This window comes from Python bivittatus, unplaced genomic scaffold (genome assembly GCF_059951505.1).
Source record: "Python bivittatus isolate LINGU-HERP-01145 unplaced genomic scaffold, Pbiv_v1 ctg000030_np1212, whole genome shotgun sequence".
Taxonomy (NCBI): domain Eukaryota; kingdom Metazoa; phylum Chordata; class Lepidosauria; order Squamata; family Pythonidae; genus Python; species Python bivittatus.
The window spans coordinates 2,791,808-2,812,727 of NW_028277031.1; the positions used below are offsets into that span (position 1 = coordinate 2,791,808).

General features: G+C 46.0%; 1 protein-coding gene across 2 annotated transcripts in view; it reads left to right on the forward strand.

Annotated features, from left to right (window-relative positions):
- Positions 1–490: 490 nt before the first annotated feature.
- The window catches only part of GNG13 (G protein subunit gamma 13), a 30,179-nt gene continuing 9,749 nt past the window's right edge, over positions 491–20,920 (forward strand). The window contains exon 1 of one of the 2 annotated variants that reach the window (XM_088152625.1): positions 491–5,887. The gene's annotated coding sequence lies outside the window, so the exon portion shown is untranslated. Of the gene's footprint in view, positions 5,888–16,535; positions 19,428–20,920 lie in introns of those variants that run through there. The other variant, XM_088152636.1, reaches the window with a different exon arrangement.

A 20,920-nucleotide genomic window follows, 5' to 3' on the forward strand; every position in this document is an offset into this window, starting at 1 on the left:
CCGAAACAAGCTAAGTAAAATATGCCGTGTGAAGTGTGATCTTGGTCTCTCTGGCTGAAAGAGTGGGTGATAACCTTCAGTCACCTCAGCTCCAACCTGTAAAGTCTTCCCTGGTAATTAGTTACTAGAGAAAATATGCTTGGAAAATATGCTACTGATAATGAAGATACTCAATCTTGGTATTCTTTCTATTATTCTAAGAGACCATCTGAGGCCAAATAAGGTTTGTGAAATAATAGCCATATCATCAGCATATAATCTGAATCACGAATATGAGAGGGGGGCTATATAAATTGAATAATAATAATAATAATAATAATAATAATAATAATAGCAGCACTGGTACTCCAGAACCCACAATCTGAGGCAGGTGTAAATTGGAGTCAGTCAGATGACCTGTTGGGGAGTTTAGGTACAAGTTAAGTAACAGGGAGGCCAAAATATAACCCTGTCTAACTCCTTTCGGAACAGGTATTGGATCAGCACGCCATGTGAGTTACACCTGACTCCAATGGTAGAATTTTTAGATGGGGGCTGGATGAGAAAAGTAAACATCTGTCTGTGTTAGTATTTTCCAATTTCCTCCACAAGATTTCCCTTGAAATGGGATCAAATGCTGATTTAAGATTTACAAAGGTTACGTATAATGGGGTCTTCGCTTTATGGCTACATTTCTCAGTTAAGTATTGTATAGTAAATCCAGCCCAAGATTAACAGTTCAGTGCCTGGAACGAACATTTGCTTGTTCATTACCCAATATAGATTCTTCCTTTATTTCCAGTCTAGATGGTGTGCATAGAGTTTGGTAATTACACCTAAAAGGCTAATAGGTCTATAGTTAGCAAGATCCGTTCTGTTCCCCTTCTTAAGTATGGGGGCAATGATGGCCTCACCCATCTTGCGGGATGTTACCTGTTTATGTCCCCTGTTTCAGCTTAAGAACTTCCAAGGGGATGAAAGTGCCTCCAGGGCTTTTACCAATTTTCAGTGAGTTAATATGTTTTTTAATGCCTGATGCTGTCACTGGGGCCAGTCAAGAAGGGTCTCATGAGTTGCTCCAGAGCTTAATACACTTTGAACCTCCCCATATGTGTGATAAGGGCCTCAAAAGATATTTCCCAGCTATTCCCAGGATTATGATTATGTAAAAGGCATTGGCCCAGATTCTTATAATTAATTGCCAAAAATTCTTAGCATTAACTAATTAATTAAGCATTAAGTAAGAATTCTGAGCATTGACTGATTGGGTTGGCGAGAGCCAAGCCTCTAGGCTGCATTTACAAATATTTCGACATTTTCCCCTTCCACATTAGCAGTCTGAGCTGTGCTGACTCTTAGCTGGAGTGTGATAGTGCTTGAAATGGCTGTATTCACACAACCAGGTTGGGTAAAGGTTCAGTTGAGGCTAAGCATGGGACATCTGCAAGGGGAATGGGTATTTGAAGTCATGATGGCAGCCACAACTGCACAATTAAGCAGGGCTGTGGCTGCAGACTTGTAGCCGCCATTTGATCGCCCACCCCGGCCCCTAGTGTCAGGCATCCCTGATGCTAAGCTTATTACATTTCTGAGGTGCTTTTAAACCTGATGTCCTGCCAGCCCAGTGTGTTTATGGCTCAGTGTCTTGGCCAAATTTAGAAAATGGGTTAATTCCATAGAGCATTTAGCATGTTTTGTGAATGCAGCCATTTAATCTCCCTTTTTCTCAATTCTTTGATTCTGATGGGAATACAAACATGTAAGTGAAATCTTATCACCAGATGAACATAATTTGTACATCACAGTCAGAAAGGCAAAGATGTTTAAATGCATCAGGAACCATCTCTCTGCTATTGCTTCTCTGGTAACTTCATTAGATGTCTGTTAGATTCTCAGCTGTGTCACATCCTGTAGGGCCAATATCTTCAGGTCAAATATTTTGAACCTGTCTTTCTTCTGAACTTATTCTACCCTTTCAATTGTATCAAACCCACAGCAATGATTTCTCCTTGGATTCAGGTATCAGATGAAGCCATGATGCACTTGGGTGTATGTGTATACTGTGAACTCAACCACTGGGAGTAAACCAAAGTTTAGTGCAATGGGTTTGTGAGTGACTCTGGGTCAGTTAGCTCAAACTAGAATCATAAATCACAGAATCCTAGGATTGGAAGGGACCTTGAAGATCCAACCCTCTGCCTAGGGCAGGAATCCTCAGACCATTCTGCACAAATGGCTGTCCGATCTTTTCTTGAAAACCTCCAGTGATGGAGACAGGCTGTTCCATGGCTTAATAGCTCTCACAGCCAGGAAATTACTCCTTATATCAAGTTTGGATTTCTCACTGTAGGGCTTCTACCCATTGGTTCCTGTCTTGCACTTTTCCCTTTGACACCCCTTCGTGTATTGGAAGACTGCTATCACATCTCCCCTTAGCCTTCTCTTCTTTAAGCTAAACATATCAGATTGCTCTTTGTAGGATTTAACTTCTAAGTCCCGTATCATCCTTGTTGCCCTTCTCTGCACCCTTTTGAGTTCCTCGGTGTCCTTTTTGTATTGTGGTACAGCTGCTAAGCCAGATACCTATCTTGTACTTGTTCTTCCTTTCTAAGTGCAGAATCTTACATTTCTCACCACATTTTGTTGGATAAGGCCCAATGATCAAGTCTATTTAATATTATCTCTGTCTTCTGAGGTATAAGATATCCCCCCAGTTTTGTGTCATCTGCAAATTTTATGAGCATCTGTTCTATTCCCTTATCTAGGTAATTTATCAAGATTTGAAGAGTATTGGGCCCAGGACGAACTCTGAGGTACCGCATTGCATACCCTCCTCCATGTGGACATAGATCAGTTAAGGAGCATGGGTTGGCTATGGTTGTTCAGCTGCAAATCCATCTGGTAGCTGGGCCATCCATCCCACATTGCTCCAGTTTATCAAGAAGGAGGCCATGGTTTGCTGAAGTCTAAATATATTACATCCACAGCATCCCTTTGGTCCACTAATCTAGCAATCATTGTCAAAGAAAGCAATAAGAATTGTCTGGCACAATTTGTTTTTAACAAATCCATGCTGGCTTCTGGTAATCACCCTGTTCATTTAGAAGTGCTTGCTAACCCAATGCTTGATGATCATTTCCATGATTTTCTCAGATACTGATGTCAAGCTGATTGGTCTGTAGTTTCCTGGGTCTATTTCCCTTTTTTAAAATATTGGAACAACGCTGGCTCTTCTCCAGCCTTCTGGCACTTCCCTGCGCTCCAGGATTGCTTAGAGATTTCAGTCAGTGGCTCTGGATGAGGTCCACCAATTCCTTTAACGCCCTGGGACGTAATCCATCTGGTCCAGGAGATCGGAATTCGTACAGAGCAGCTAGGTGTTCTCTCACCAATTCTTCACCTATTTTGATCTCCATTTCTCTTCTGCTCCCCTTAGTGCCGCTTCTGAGAAGTCGGACTGCTTTTTCCTTTTGTGAAAAAACAGGTGCGAGGTAGGAATTAAGCAGTTTGGCCTCCTCCCCGCTGTCTGTCACCATCTTGCCATCTTCTCCAGCCAGTGGGCAACCATTTCCTTGACTTTCCTCTTCTTCCAGACAAAGGGACCCTTTTTTGTTATTCTGGCGCCCACAGCGAGCCTTGGCTCACGCTGAGCCTTCGCCTTCCTGACCCCATCCTTGCAGAGTCAGGCCATTTCCTAATATTCTGCTTTTGTTACAGGCCCCCCTTTCCAGTTTTTAAACGTGCCCTTTTTGTTTCTCAATTTATCAGAGAGCTCTTGGTGCAACCATGCCAGTTTCATCAGGCATCTCTCTCTCTCTCTCTCTCTCTCTCTCTCTCCCTCTCCCTCAATTATTTCATTTTTCACAATTTCCCAGTCCTCCTGAAATGTTTTCTCTTCAGGATTTTCATTCAGGGAATCCTTCCTCCTCTTTCTCTTAGCTCATCGAGGTCCACTCTCTTGAAGCCTGGAACGCTATTCTGGCTACCTTCAGCTCTCCCTGCTTGCAATGCGGTGAATTCGAGGATTACCTGGTCACTTCCTCCAAGGTCCCTGCCATTTCCACTTCTCCAACTAACTTTTTCCCTGTTAGTAAGTATTAAGTCCAATACAGCTGATCCTCTAGTTCCATCTTTTGAATGAAGTTGTTTGCAGAGCACTTTGAGAACCAGTTGGATCTCTGCTTGACACAGAGTTTGATTCTCAGTTGACATCTGGGTTGTTGAAATCCCCCATTATCACAGCGGTGTGTTTCCTGGTACCTTGGCCACTTACCTGACAAGGCAGCTGTGGGAATAAAATGAGGAGAGTTACGTACAGGATCTTGAACTTCCACAGGAAAAGCGGGATGCAGGTAGTCCTTGGGTCATGACAGCAATTGGGACTGGAATTTCCATCACTAAGTGATGGGGGAGTGGGTGCTGCAGGCCAGCGTGAGTGTGGACAGGTGTGTGCTACAGAGTGCAGGTGGGGGGGGTGCCGGAGGCCCGTGTGTGCTACAGAGCACAAGATCTCTGGATCTCGTACTCCGTAGCAGGGTTCCCTGGGAGAAAGTGGTGGGAGTGTGAGCGACTTGTGACCTTCTGCCAGCTTCCCCACTGACTTGTGGGAAGCCAGCAGGGAAGGTCGCAAATGGTGATCATGTGACTGCAGGAAGCTGCAACTGTCATAATTGCAAGATGCCCAAATCACAATCACATGTTCGCAGGGATGCCGTGACGGCTGCAACTTCACGGACCAGTCACCTCTTGTTCAGTGCCGTCGTAACTTTGAACGGTCACTGAACAAGTGGTCATAACTCAAGGACGACCTGTAGTAATGCAACAAATATACAGAACATGTATTCCTTGGTTATAACCATGGTTTCATGGATAAGCTGCAAGCCTGAGTACTCACATTGTGTTCAGTCAGAAACCACAGTTTACAACCATAGCTGGGTTCACAGACTGAGGTAATCCCTTAATAAGATAGGATTTGGGCCTTGGCTTGGCTTGGGTAGCAGCCGCAGTGACAGCACAAACACCACGATGTTCTGCAATTTGCTTCATTTTGCCCCTTGTTGCCATTGCATAGATCAGGGTTCCTCAACGTTGGCAACTTTAAGACAGGTGAACTTCAACTCCCAGAATTCCCCCAGCAAGGCTGGCCAGGGAATTCTGGGAGCTGAAGTCCACCCGTGTTAAAGTTGCCAAGGTTGAGGAACCCTGGCAAAGATAGCATCCCTTTCTCTCTCTGCAGATGCCTGTTTACTTTATCTAGGAAACCTTGTCTAAACAAACCATGGCTCAGCCCATGGTTTAACCAAGGACTCAAAGCCGTCGCAACGCGGCTGGTTTCTTTCGGCCTGGCTGAAGAACCGTCGCACGTGGAGCGATACCAACCCGGAAGCTCCCTCGACAAACGGACGCGCTTCTCTAATTTTTCTTGGCTCTATCCCTCGGAGCGGCGGTCAGCAGGGGACCATAGAGAGGAAGGCCGACCGGCAAGCAGCCCGGCGGGGAGGAGGAGGAAGAAGAGGAGCCGGCGTCCGGAAGTGACGTTCTTCGACGGGCGCAGCGCGAAGGAGAGGAAGGCTGGAGAGGCAGCTCCGCCGCGAGTTCCGAGCGGACGGAGGTGGCGGCGAGCGGCTGCGCAGGCTTCTGGGCCCCGGCCTTGCCCCAAGGCGCGCCGGGGCTCTTGGCCCGGCACGGGGCGCAGGGCAGCCGAGTCGGCGACGTCTCCTTCGGGGCGCCGGGTGGGTCAGCTCCGCGGAGGAGCCCCGTCCGTCCGCGGCGCCTTGACCCGCCTGCCTGCAGGGCTCGACTCAGCTCCGGTGGGCAGGCAGATGGCGTCGCCGCCCGCGGGGAGGAGAGGAGAGCTTCGTTCCGGTCACGAGGAGGAAGCGGAGCCCCTTCGGGGTGTGGGGTTCAGGTAACCTTGCCCGCCTTTGCCGGGAGCTTCCTTCCACGTTTTAGGCCCCCAAAAGCACCTCAGAGGCTCCTTCGCAAGGCCTTGTCGCGTGCCCGAAAAAATACACCGTGGTCGACGCGTTGCAGCCCAAAGGGGCCCTTTTGCCTCCCAGCGGCGCAGCTCCTTGCAGAGCTGTGTGATTTTCCTGAGTATTTTGCATCCTGTTTAGTTTTTAAAGGCTGCAAAAACCAGTGAAGCATCCGTTGGTTAAGTCTGAATAAAAGCTAGCGCGTCCCCACTGAATCAGTGGCTGATGCGAACCGTTTCTCTGGATATATTTATTTATATTTCAAATTTGTCACTGCCCGCCTCGCTGCAGAGCGACTTTGGGTGGTTTGCAGTAAAAAGAAGAAATGTTAGTTAAATCAGAATAAATATGAATTAAAATACATTACAAAAAGACTTCCTATATGAATAATAAGTATCTTGGATTCGGGGAGCGTCTTCAAGGAGCCAGCCACCCCCAGGGTTGGTTACATCCCCCCTCGCCCCACAGGAGTTGGCAGAGCCAGGTCTTCGGTTCTTTCCGGAAGGCCGGGAGAGTAGGGGCCCGCCTCACCTCTGGGGGAAGAGCGTCCCGTAGGGCAGGGGCAACGGCACAGACATTCTTTGGCAGATGGGATCCGCAACATGCCTCCTCTGCCTGACCGGGTGGGACAGGTTGATGTAATGGGCGTGAGACGGTCCCTCAGGTAACTTGGTCCCGTTCCACGTAGGGCTTTAAAGGTGATAACCAACACCTTGAATTGGACCCGGAAGCAAACTGGCACCCAATGCAGCTTCCGCAGCAAAGGTGTTACATGTGCCATTCTTGGGGCACCCAAAATTGCCCGCGCAGCCGCATTTTGCACCGGCTTTTGGGTACTCTTCAAGGGTAGCCCCATGTAGAGTGCATTGCAGTAGTCTGTACAGGAGATGACTACAGCCTGCCAATCCAGGAAAGGGCGTAACAGAAATTGAGCAAAGGCCCTTGAGCAGGAGTCGAGAGTCCAGGAGGACCCCCAGAGTCCACACCAGGTCTGTCTGGGGCAGTGCCACCCCACCCAGAACCAAAGATGGTAAACTCCCGGATACAGAGGAGCCCCCAACCCACAGCCACTCCGTCTTACCAGGGTTCAGCTGAAGCCTGTTGTTCCCCATCCAGACCCCCACAGCCTCCAGGCACCACGAAAAGGCGGTCACGGCATCACTCACCTCACCTGGGATGGAGATGTATAACGTGTCATCTGCATACGGATGATACCTCATCCCATGGTGGTGGATGATCTCACCCAGTGGTTTCATGTAGATGTTATAAAGGAGCGAAGAGAGTACTGGAGCCTGCAGCACCCCACAAAGGAGGGGCTGTGAGCTGGACCTCTTGCCCCCAGTCAACACTGATTGGGACCGGCCTTGAAGGAAGGAGGTAAGCCAGCACAAAACTCTGCCGCCCACCCCCAACTCCCCAAGCCAACCCATATAGATGCAATCACTGGAGAATGTTCCCACAACAAGCTAAACCTGGCTTAGCTATAATCATGGTTAAGGGATTTACCCACTGGATGCTCTCAAGGCCACATAGTAAATTACAGGTTGCCACAGTTTGACAATAGCCCTTCATTTTGTAAAATATCTCAGTAACAGCTTGTCCGCTGACAGTGACTTTTTTTAACACTGAAGATTTTAAAAATCAAAAATCCATGGGTCAAAGGGGTATCTCCTTGTTCCCATTGCAGCTTCTGCACTGTTTGTGTGTGTGTGTGTGTGTGTGTGTGTGAGAAAACATCTGGGAACTGTTGGAGTGCAATTTCGCAGTTGCTTCTTCCTCTGTTCTCTATACTCAGAGGCTGGTGGAGGGAGATAACCTCAGTAGCTTAAAACCCTGCTGCCCCCACCCTCTGGGGGTCATTTGAAGTCTGCATTCAAATGACACTGGGAGCCGTAGCTGAGAAGCTGAGATAAACAGTCCATTTAACTGTCCTTTAAGCATTCCTCGGTAACTACAGGTTAACCTAAGGTCCATGTTCACACATTACAGCAGGTCTAACTATGCAGTGACTTTGCATGTCACGCAAATCAGCCCTTTCTTACCTTTTCCTTTCTGGATACACACACACACACACACAAATGGAGTTTCTGTAATTTTTATCCTAAATGCATGGTGCAGGGATTGATGCCGATAGACACCGCATCAACAGGGCTTACCTCTGAAGAAATAGATTATGAAAAGAAAATATGCAAGATATGGAATTTGTTGTTTTGATTAAAGTATAAAGTTTGGGCTTGAAACATTCAGATTCAAATATGTTCTCCATCATTTATAATTTGCTGAGCAATCTAAAAGTAAAATGAAGTATATTGAGTGTTGGAATAAAGATTCCAAACATCCCATTAGAGCAGTACTTTTGTTTCACCATCCCAAAGCCTGCAAAACAGTAAGTTTTCAAATTCTCCAGAACATCATTAGTCCTCAACTTAACTTAACTTGCCAGCTGTAAATTGAAATAAACGTAATGATACACACAAAAGCTCTTGGTTCAATGTCATTTCAGTCATGGCACTACGCATATGCAAGATGGTAAGTGCCATTAGATTCAATAGGGCTTATCTCTGATTATGAAAAGGAAAAAGCAGTCTGTTATTTCAGACTAGTTGCTAAACAAAACTAAAAATGTTGTGAATTTTAAAAAGTACATGGGTTGAAATAAGATTGAAGATTGTCTTCTGGAAAGACAATGCATTTTCAGAGTGTTGAATGTATAAGAAGTCCTATTCTATCATGTGGTTGATAGTAACATTTTATGATCATTTAACACATAAACTACAAGGAAGGTGGATCCAAGATGGCAATAGAGTGACAGCTCTGTAAAGAGCTCTTGAACCTTTACTCATTTTAGTGCTTTTATTTAGTTTTATTCAAGTAGTTTTAGTAATTAGTTTGCTATCCTAACTTCAAACAGTAATCAAGGATGCAAAATTATAAAGCGGGGACAAAAAAAGAATTTGAAAAGAAAGATTGAAAGGAGGCACAAACTGGAGATCCAGCTGAGAGGAAACCCCAAACAAGACAAGGCTGCAATGACTTTTAGGCAACCAAAGATGAAGGAGCTGCTCCAGCTGAAGGACACAATGTGTAAGTCTCCTTTTCCTTCTCCTTCTCCCCTTGGAACCTCTGTTAACAACTCTTACTCCTCTTTGGACCGGGAAGTGGATGATTGCCCTCACTCTGAAAATGAGGCTCTACTTGGAGATAGAGGGGAGGATGGTGTTTATATCAGGAAGAATTTAGGTGGAGGCCTGGATCTGGTTGCTAATAATTGCCTCTTAACAGCCCAAACAGTCATTGCTATATTTGATCAGCTTCTGGGTGCTCACAAAAAAATAGATGAATTAAAGACTTTAATAGAAAAGCATATCCCCAAATCAGTTAAGGAAACAAATAGGAACTCACACATTCCAAAACTTACCTCTAACCCATGGACAGTACCATCTGTACAAACATTTCCAGTTAAAGAAGATATTGGGGAGAAACTAATCTTGCAGAGACACGGGACCTTGCTTCAAGTTGCTGATACGCCTTTGAATGAGGGCAGGTGGCATAATAGATGGGGAATATTAAACTCCATTTCTCAACTTCTTCGATGTAGGGTATACTCTAATGAACTTACAGAGGTCTCCTGGCCTCCCAGCAGGCATGGATTTAAAAGGATAATGTTAAATTTTAGGCAGCTTACTCTTCTATCAGTGCTTTTCAAACTTAAGAACTGTTTAAGGAAGTTCCATGTTCTGCTGATACAGGTTTTTTTACAACAGCTGTATCCAGCCTTTGCTAAATTCTGGGAGTAGAGCCAAGGCAGTGAGGGAGGATGGTACAAGCTCTAGAGCAGTGTTGTCCAAACTTGGCCACTTTAAGATGAGTGGACTTCAACTCCCAGAATTCCCCAGCCAGCATGGGGAATTCTGGGAGTTGAAGTCCACTCAAAGTGGCCAAGTTTGGACAACACTGCTCTAGAGCCTCTAATCACAACCGTCCACTGTCTGTAAAAGGGAGAACTCCTTTATTGCCAAGGTCAGAACAGGAAAAACGCAAAGAAAGAAATGCCCCAGATCTAATTAAAGGAAAGACACAGGGTTTAGATGATTTTTTGGAAAATAAGATTTAACTCAACTGTTTGCCGCTCTCCTCCCAGAGGAACAACAACTGATCTTAAGCAAGCTTGAAACAGTTAAATCTATGCTGCAGTCAGCCACCGCTGCAACTGAGACTCTCAACACCTTGCTTCCTTCTAGTCGCTCCTCCATGGAAATGCTGCTAAGTCCAGCCTCTGAGAGCACAAAATCCCCAACAAATAAAAAAAAGTGCCAGTGCAAAGCAAAACTATACAAAAGAGAAGGGCATCCAACGGGTCAACGTAGCACAATCTTCGCATAACTATTTGGAAGATAAGCCTGTAGCTGATGACCTAATATTGCTGGCTCCTGAGTATCAGTCTGAGCAATCTCCAGAAATGCTTCCACCAGCTGACCCCAGCATTGTCCACCGCTCTGATCTTGCTTCTCAAGGAGATAGTCCACCCACACCTTGCCATTCACCATTGCAAGCCAATTTTACCCATAGGAGCCCTGATTTGGGGCAGCTCTCTGCTGTCAGTCCTCAGTCTGATCTCACTTGTCCTCGGGCTCAGCAATTAGAAAATGAGAGGGATGGACTGAGTCTGTTGTCATTAGCAGTAGCTGCTGGGCTCACAGATACACAGTCATCAGTACCAGATCAGAGTTTGTTGAATAATGATAAAGAAGATCAACAATCACAACCTAGAGAAAGGAAAGCTGAACTTTATAACAACTGTGTATACGCGGGAGGTATTGACAACCTTGTTCCAGCCCCAGAAAGACTGAATCTTTATCCTTTATCCAATCATCCTACCCAGAACATTTCGTCTCAGAGAGATTTATACAAATTGTAACCTGGAATGTAGCTTTCTTCTGCAACGCTATGGAAGAAGGAAGAAGCAAGGAGCCCCCCCCCCCCCCGCCATACACAACCTGCAAGGAGGAAGAAATTAAACATCAGACACTGATCGATGGGCCAGTTGGAGAGCGGGTGTAGGGGAATTCCCTTCTGGGCTTGAGGAGGCGGTGGGAGAGGGAAACAGTTGCTTAGTCCTGGGAAAGCAGAAAGCGTGAGAAGGAGACTGGGAACAGCCCCATAAGTCTTGAAAAGGGTTTATTAAGAAATTGCCCCTGAATATACTTACAGTGTCAGAAGGGTATGACCAGAACAGCTGGGTGAGCCCAGAGGGCGGGGAAGGGCTCCGGACCTCGACTCCCAAGGGAGCTGGGAAAGGGGGTAAATCTGATAGCCCCACCCCACCCCACCCCACCCCCCGCCCTTTGGGATCCTCACCTTGGCCCTGGGATAACTGGCAAGGGGGAAATAGCGTTGGAGAGGCAGGGATGATGAGAGAGCAAGGCAACTTGCTTTTGGCATCTGGTTTGACCAGCTTGTTGGTTTCTGTTCTTTTGGAAAAACTGCAGTCATTCTCGGGCAAGGAGGAGAGAAACAGGCTGGATACTGGGGCACATATTGCTTTATATGCCGGGGTCCTCCGGAAGACAGGTAGTGGCAATGACACCAAGGCAGGAAGGCAGGGCGAGGGGGGTTAAGCCCCTGAGGGGTTCTGGGAGAGGGGTTGGCATCTCCAAACGTTTATCCTACAGGCTCCACCCTGCCATGGTTTTGCCCAGTGAGGCACATCTCTAACCCCACCCCAACACCAAGGACGACTTTGCCGGAAAGCAAAACTATTGCTTGGGAAGTGTGGTAAGTCTGCTGGAGATCCTCCGAAGGATCTTCCCACTGCACTCCTAGAGCTTGTCTCAAGGGTAATCTCCCTTACTCACTGACCACTGGGAGCAACTTCAAACCCCAGACCATCGGGAACCTCTGCATTTCACCGCTTTCAGATAATGGATCAGCTCCTTGTACCTAAGGAAGAAGATAAAGAGCCAGAAAGGACTGAAATTCACATTATGTTACAATTTCAAAGGGATTTTTTATAAAATAATGCGCTGTTGGTATATGATGCCAGAAAAACTATCTAGAATGTATAACATGGTCCATAGGAATAGTGTGGGTGCTCCATAGTGCAGGCAACACTCTGTTCTCCCCCCATTTGCTATACTTTTCCTGTTGATTCCTCCCCATTCCCCAGCGTGCTGTGTTTATCCCTACAAAAATCCTCTGAGAGTGGTGTGATGACAACAGTAACTTCTCTCTTCTGTCAGCTGGATACAGTTAGAAAAATATTTTTAAAAGATAAAAATCCCAAGGATACTTGAGATGCTCCTGTTCATGAATAGATTGGCTACATCCTACACTTAGGTCTCTCAAATTCAATGGCTGTGTTCTCATGACATGCAAACAAATAAACAGTTTGATGGCTTAATGGGGTGACCTGGCGCCCACAAGATGCAGTGACAAGTTCTGGGTTCCCACAACAGCTGAACCACAATGCGCAGCCCCATCTTAGCCTCCTCTAATGTGATGTGGCAACTCACATTAGAGGTGGCTAAGATGGGACTGCGCATTGTGCCACCTCAGCCACTCTGTTCTAGCCTCAGCCTTCTCACTTTCCAGCTGAGTCCTTTCGCCCCCACCATTGCAGAGTCCTCATCTGGACAGCCTCAGGCTGAAGAAAGCTCTCTGAACCGGTGGTGCTTCCAGTGGAGCTCCGTGGGCTGAGCACTGTGACAGTGGTGCTGCACCAACACTTTAGCACAGGGAGCAGCAGCCCAGAGTGGGGAGGGCTGTAATTCCAGGCCCTGTTTTCGGGGAGAAGTTGAGAGGCAAAATGAGTGCCTTAAACTATGGTCAAGTATAGTTTTCAACTTGGGTCTCCCTATTTCCAGCCCAGGACCTCAACTAGGTGGCCACTGTGGGTTGCTTTAAGAGAAAGAGGAGGGTCATGGCCTAAACCCCTTCCCTCCCCTCCCCTCCCCTCCCCTCCCCTCCCCTCTTTCAGGTGTCTGTGGGCAAAGCAGGTTGGCTAGTTCTTCAGTAGCTCAGTAAGTTGGTTCATCTTTGTTCTCTCGCAATTATTTACTTTTAGCGAAAGAAGGATTCCTCAATCAAACAGAAGACACATATTGAAATAAAAGAATCTAAAAGTGGCCCTCGGGCCCCAGGCTTTTTGACGGTGATTGCAATAGAACAGAATTAATCCTCTATCACGGAGTGGAGCAGTCCTCTAGTGAAAAGCCTTCTCCTCTTCAGTCTGACCTAAATGCTCAGGATGGCGGACAGGAGTTGTTAGCTCAGGGCCCTGGCTATCGTACGAAGGGCGGGACAGCAATGCCCGAGCAACCACTTTGGTCACTTCGTCTGGCCGTGTGCGTAAGCCTTCCAGGAGGGGGGCACTACTGAATTTCCCCACCAGCCTTGCCTGTGAGGACCAGGCCCTCCTGCAAGGAATGAACAGGATTAAAAAAAAAAAAAAGATGTAGAGAAAGGCCTTAAATCCTTCCCTTTGTGGTTTGAAATCAAGGACTTTAACTTCTATAAAGGGCCATGATTGGAGATCATACTGAAGTGTCAAATAACAGATAATGCAAGACATGATAACCAGGACTAAGTTAGGCCCCTGATGAATATTAATATCTCCTCTTCCCCAAGCCCCCCCCCTTTTTCTGGTAAAACTCCTATGCAGACGAAGCCATTTATCCAGACAGCTTACGAAGTCTCTAGGCAGAAGTCCACTGACCTGGAGCCTGAGCAATCTTGCATGGAACAAGGTGGACCCTTGCGCAGTTCACGATCCAGCCTGCATCCTGGCACTCTGGATGACCTCTCCAGAAAGCACTGACGCAGCTGTGGGATTTCAGAGCCAGAGTCTGCAAGGACCAGAATCTCGTGCAGTGACAGAAGCCGCCCTCCCTCCCTCCCTCCCAAAGAACAGCGTACAGGCTTTTACAGCTCACACGATCTTGTCTGAAAATAAGGTGAATGGGTTACGTGCCAGCTGCGGGAACCAAAGCTGAAAGTTCAGTCTAAAGCGGTCTTGTTCAGCTGATTGGTTTTTCAGGCTGTGGAAAACACATGGTGGAAAATCAGTTAAACTTTCAGGTATTTTTGTCTCTGGCCTGTTGGGATTTCTACCGGTTTTGTGTTTTCCCGTTTTCTTAATCCTTTGGCCTAGAATATAAATTTCAGAGTTTTTTTTATTTAAAACCCTGGATTTAAAAATAAACATTTTATCTCAAGGCATTTGTTTTTGCACTTTTCTAATGCTTATGATGGAGTTTGCAGCCAGGAAATAACCCGGGTTATATTGTGGAAAAATATCTTCCGCCGTCTGCCAGCCTCAGTATGTTAGACGGCTTGTAGTCCCAGGCTTGTAGGCTGGGCTGAACAGGCTGCGGGAGTAAAATTTTATCCAGGATGTCTTGTGATGCTATATAAAACATTATTTTGGCCGGTCTGTTTTAAACAATTCTAATCAATAAGTATGTATTTATTCTACTTATATACCACTGAATCAGTACAGACTCGCAGCAATTTATAAAACAGTTAAAACCATCCATAACAATTAAAATAAATGTCCCTGGTAAAATATAAATAAAACCAGCAATAATTATTCAAAGTAATAGCAATACAAGGATAAACTATAATAATGGTAATGCAAAATAAATCATAACAAAGCCATCTAAATAGTATCCTTAATTAAATCAACATAACTAATTCAAAGTGAAATAATTTAAAGATGATGGTAACAAACTTTTCAACCCTATGCTCTCTGGAAGAGTTCCATCTTCGGTAGCTTCTGGAACATTGGAAGAGGTGGAGCAAGTCTCAATTCCTGGTAGAGAATATTCCTCCTGGCCACCGTTCCCTTTGCTCCGTGAAAGCTTCTCCCAAGACAACTTGCTGGATGGACTCATTCGGGCAGGAGAAGGCAGTCCTGCAGGTGCCAAGCTACGCAGGGCTTGCAAGGTCAAAATCTGCTCTTTGAATCACACCTGGAAATCTACTGGTAGCCAACGTGGAGCCCCAAGCACAGGTGTAAAGAATGTACTTAAGGTGGGTAACACCTGCCAGTACCAGGCGGCTGCGTTGTGCACCAATCACAATTTCTCCATGATCTTCAAAGGCACTCCCATGATGAGTGCATTGCGGTTGTCTAGCTGAGAAGTGATGAAGGCGCCAGGTACTGCTGTGAAACCACCTGATTTAGTGAGGGCCACAGCTGATGCATCAGCTGAAGCAGGGCAAAGCCCCTCCGGGCTGCATCCTCTACCCACCCGTTCAGCAGTAGCCACAAGTCTTTGTGCTGCCAGTGGATTTTTGCAATCCTGGGATCCAGGGCTTTGATTTCACCTCCTAGGCCAATTTCTATTATGTCTGGAGTGTTCTGCGCTTCTGACTTTTCAAAGCGTGGCTGCAGATACTTCCTTCTGCTTGCTTTGCTGCGTGCCAAATTTCTTCCACTTCTGCCTCAAAATTCCCTTCAGCTGACGCTATGTGATGGCTTAAAAACAATCCATTCTCAAATACCAGATATCCATTTCCCCTGTGAGTTGGGTTCACCGCTCTGTTTGCTACTGGGTGTAAGTAACTGCTGCCAACCTTGCAGAAATGTAAGGAATACTTATAGCAAACATGCGTGAAGCCTTTTGAATGCTCAGGTTATATGTAAATGAAATATAGTTTAAAGCTATTCCGTGACTCTCAAGGATAGGCCGAATGCAAGATACTGGCGGCATTTAAATTTCGCGGACAGAACATTGACCTAGGTAAACTGGCCTCTTAAAGATACTTTGCTATGCAAAGGAGATTGACCAACGGGCTTGTTTGCATGGCTGAGTCTGCTTTACTCTCCTGGCTGCGTGTCAGCCTTGCAAGGTAGTCCAGACAGGAAGCACGCCCAGATGAACTAATTCCGCTTTAGCGTAAGGTAACATTAACAGAATCTTGCAAGTCTGAAAGTATATCTCTCCCTCCTTGCCTTTACAGCCCAAGAAGCAAGGGAGGGCCCCTTCTGAGATGTTTGCTGTACCCACATGCCTTCTGCGGGCTCAGCTGCCTCTTATCTGACCGTTGCCTAGTCTGCGGCCCTCCCTCCCTCTCTCTCCCAGGGTCATTCCCACACACCATTACATTGCAGCAAAAGGTTGTGCAGAGCACAGAAGTAACCTCTACTTAACCTCTTGGGCATTTTCTAGTCCATTGGAGCTGAGCTGCCCACAGGCTCTTTGCCTCTGTGAAAATCATGGGTCTTCCCCAGGAAGCCTTATTTCTCATCCTCGTCAGGGATCTGGGATCGTTTGGACGGGATGGGAAGAGCCCACCTTTCGGAAGTGTGCAGTTCAGGCTCTTCATAGCCTATGGCCCTCCTGCACAAAGCAGCAGAGTGGCAAAAGTGGGCTCACGCCTGTAACAGCCGCAGCCCTTTTGGTGCACGAGGAGGTGCTCCTGTCATATGAAGTGAAAGCTCCAGTTTCTCTTCAGATCACACATCCCTGCCAAGCAGAAACAAGTCAGTAGCAAAACGAAATGGGTGGTTATCATGGGGTGGGGTGGGGGGGATACCAACCGGCTCTCCTGAAACAATCATCACACAGCAAAAGATGGTTCTGAATTTACAGTTCAAACAATTTGATGGAAAGCATCACCTTTGCCACTGAAATGCTGTCTGTTTTCTCGCCTTTGTCGATGCTGCCCTTATCTCTGAGTAGAACCTGTGGAAGACGGAAAGGTGATTAAGTTTGCTCCCTAAGGGAAAGGAACAGCAATTAACCCTAGTGGGTGTCCGTTCCCTTCAGAAGCGGATGAAAGGTGCCGCGTTCCCTTTTGCAGCGTTCATAACATTGGAAATAACAGCACATAAAGGTGCAAGAACGAAGCAGCAATTGTGGAGGGAGGCAGCTGATCAGAGGCCTTTTAAATTTCAGATGACTGGGTTCAAAGCTGGTTGTGTTCAGTGCGGGGCACGGGGGTGGAGAGGACTCGCACTTGCTCAGAAAAATAAACAAAACACCTTTGTGATCATTTTATTTGTCTCTTGTGAGTCCTGCCGAACTTGGACGCAGGTTTAGAATACGTGGGATTGCATAGGTTTTCACTTGAAATACTGATTTCTTTTTTCCCCCCTTTTATTGTACTGTAATGTTCTAAATCTTGATACATTGTATTATTTCAATGCAGATTTCATTGAAATGTTCGTTTCCATTTTCATTTGCTTCCCTTACAGTTACCTCTTTTACTCCTTCATTGACCCATCAGTTGGATCTCTGAAAATCCAATAACCTTCATCTGACGTCACTTTGCCATTAAAACCCTCCAATCCCCTCCAATAATTGTTTGGAAAAGGTACAATTGATGTCAAACAGCCTGATAATCTTGTATTTTGAATCCATTATCTCTGACTTATTTCATGGCCACATGGTGTCCTCTAGGGCAAAGACGTCCGCCAGCTGCTGTGCAAACAAGGCTGGATGGGGAAGGTGGAAGGCTGCGTGATCCCAATCCAGCAAAAATGCCCAGCATGCTTTGCCCTGCTCTCTTACTCCTCTTAACCTCTATTATATTTAAATATTTGGGCTCAGACTTCTTTCCTTTGGGGCAGAGGTGAACAACCAGCAACCGTGATTTATGCTTCTAAATTGGGGTGGCCAAATGATCAATGAGTGAATTTTAGAAACTTTCCACTCCCGTTCCCACCATTAACCCCCAAACCATTTTTAACTGATTTGAGCTCACGTTGAGGGTTTTAAGGGTGGGAATGATAGGTGAGGAAAGGGCAGGTCCCTCCTATTCACACTTCCAAATGTGGGGCCACTGGGAGGGCTAGGGGCTTTAAGGATAGGAGAAGAACACTTTGCCCATGGAGGTTTTCTGTTCCCATTCCCACCTTTTCAACCCTTTAAAAATGAAGGAAAAGCGGGGTGGAAACTTTTGATCCTGCTCCTTCCAGTGATGCCACTATCGCCATGGAGTGGTCTTCTCAGGCTCTGCATGCAGCTAGGACGCCAGAGGGTGAGCCGTGACCCTTCAGTTGTTGCCCACCTCAGCCACAGGATCCCTCGTACCAGGGATTTCACCTAGACGCTGAGGACATTCTTTCTGCTCTGAGGTTCCAGAGAGGGAACATTTCATTTCAGGGCTGCGTTTTGCAAGGTTTCCTTCATGGGAGGACATAATATCAGTCAAGGCATCCTTAGAGCCAACTGAGTCTCCCCTCGTTTTCCCATGGAAGGGCCACTGGGCCAGTTCTCACAAGGAGAAGGATCCCAGCTTCCTTTCTTCCACTTGGGAGTCTCAACACTGTGCTGGCAGTACATGCTTCAGAATGGCTGGGTCCCTTCCAGCCCTTCCAATCATCATGAAGGACATTGGGAGGTGGTCACTTTCTACTCCCCTTTCTTTTTCAAATCAGAGTGGAACAAATTAAAACATTCATGATAGAACTATTAGGGACCAAGCTACTGTGAAAAGACCTAAGGGAAGGGTCTTAACCATCTACTCAGTTTTCTCTGTCTCTGTCTCTATCTAACATCATTTTTCTTTCAAGTCAGACTTGACTCCTGGTGACTACATGGCTTTCCATGAAGTTTCTGAGGCAACATTTTCAGAAATGGTTTGCCATTGCTTTCTTCCTAGGGTGAAGAGAGGGACTGACACAGAGTCCCCTAGAGATTTTCCATGGCTGAGCGGGGACTAGAATCAGATTTGGACTGCATATTTTGAATACCATGGATCTAGGTAACAGTACAGAAAGCACTGCTTACGTTTACATAATGCAAAAATCTGCAGGAAAATCCATTGATCTAGTAGGCATAGATTAATGCATGAGTGGGAAGGGGTGACATTGCAATATGAACTTGGGTCTGTTGGTCAACCCTCCCCCCTCCCCGAATGACAGTTGATGGTCTTAAAACCATTTGCTGGTTCTAGGAAGGAGCTGTATCTGGCAATGTTTTCTTTTTCTGCTCCCTCTGCACCTCATCCGCTGGGATACAATTAAGTTGCCATCCTTAGGAAAGGTATCTATGGTACCCGAACTTCAGATGCCACCATGAGTCCACCTTCAGCTTCATCTCCAGTCTCCTAATGAGGCATCTGATGTAGCTTCGCAGATTCCTTGGTTTTGTTTCTCCAGAAGCTGTTCTCGAGACATTTGGAGAAATTGTTCCCAGAAGAAGACAAAGGGCGTCCTTGCTGTCTTTCACTCTCTCTTCCTCTCAGCTTATCTTGACTGCCAACTGTTAATCGGAGCACACAGCCCTGGGGGAGGAGAGATTTCTCATCTCCCCCTTTTTTTCCTTTTTTCGAGGCAGCTGGACAGCCTGTACATTAATAGATTAGTTTCAAGATTTCAGATCGTTAACAGCCGCAATACGAGGACTTCAGCAGAGAGTCATTCTAGCCCTGTTTGAATCTTGTGTGGTGCAGTGGCCATACCCATCAGCGAGGAAACAATCGTACAACTTTTATTTGACCTTAAGGAGCTGCTCTTCCTTCCAGGTAGAGTATCAGTTTGGTTTGCTTTTATCAGATGGTAATGACTTCCAAGCCTTTAACTCTTGCAGAAACGAGTTGGAGTCATCAATATGAAATCTCCATGATCAGAAAGGGTATAACTTTGTGTGTCAGGATGCTGGTGACAATACAAGGGGGTGACTACACCTTTGTATATTTATTTGGCTGCTGGGTGCAGGTGTTGGACTAGCTGAACCTCTTCTTTGATCCCATTTGTAACTAAGTATGTGTGCGTTCTCTATTTATGAAAGAATTGAATGAGAATTGGTTCCAATTTCTTGACAATTTACTATTGGAGGATTTGTTTGGGAAAGGGGGCTGACTTTGTTTGGCTTCTTGAGACATTTAAAAGGCAGTGCAACTGACATCACTGGACGTGGGGATCAGTTATTAGGGGTTATTGAAGTCACGTCTGCCTCTCTATATTTGTAGTGTCAGCCTTTAGAGGCTGGATGAAGGTTTATTGCATGGTGTTTGGAAGAGCTTGGCCATTGAACAGAGGTAGGAGTCCAGAATTAAAGTCCTTCTATGCCTTGGAAACTCTATTTTTAATTCTAGATGTGCAGGTGTTGGGGTAGATAGGCTGATGGAAGATCCTGTCAGTGCTAAGCTATCTTGCTGTGCTTGAGACTAAGCGTATGACCTGAATTTTGGCATTCTCTCCAAAAAGGCACAAAATCCTGAGATGCACTCATTGAAAAATCCCACCTGCTTCAGGGTTGCTAAAATGTGCTGCCAGAACACATTTGTGATGAGATGTGATGAGGCACTAGCTTCTAACATCTGGAACAGGAGGACCAATGACCCAGTCAAGCGATAGGCTTTCCTTCACTGGATATCAGGGATACTTTAATTTGGATCCCTGCATTAAGTAGGGGGTTGCCCTTGATGGCCAAAATGCCCCTTTCCAACTCTAGGAGGCCATGATTCTGTTCCTCTGATCTGCAGTTCTGGAAACAGACACTGGCCGGAAATGCCACTTTATTTGGTCCTGAAGACCAGCAGTTGTAAAGCAGTTCACTATAGCTTACCAGGAACATTTGCTTTCTGTAGGAAGACCACACAGCAGATTTTTTTCCGTGCAGAAAAACTCACTATGAACCAGAAGGATGAACTAATGAACAACATCGCAGAAGAGATCATCAGGGGTTTTTTACCAGCTTTTCTGACCACTTTCAAACTATTCCGGAAAGATTATACAAATGTAGCCAAAACAGGTCACAAAACTCACTGGACTGATAGCTGCAGGACACATGGACAATTGTGAAATGAAAATCAGAGGGAGTGTGGAGTCTGGATACATGGAAATCACAATAGGTGAACAATGCCAGTTTTATCCTGCGGTTTCCTTAGCTTCAAAAAAGAGTTATTTCAGATGTGAACGTATGTAGGCATGGAAGAAGCCCATTGGAGATTTTGAGTTATAACCAGCAAATTTCAAATATATAGCGCAAGTTTTTATTTTCAATAGAATTTAC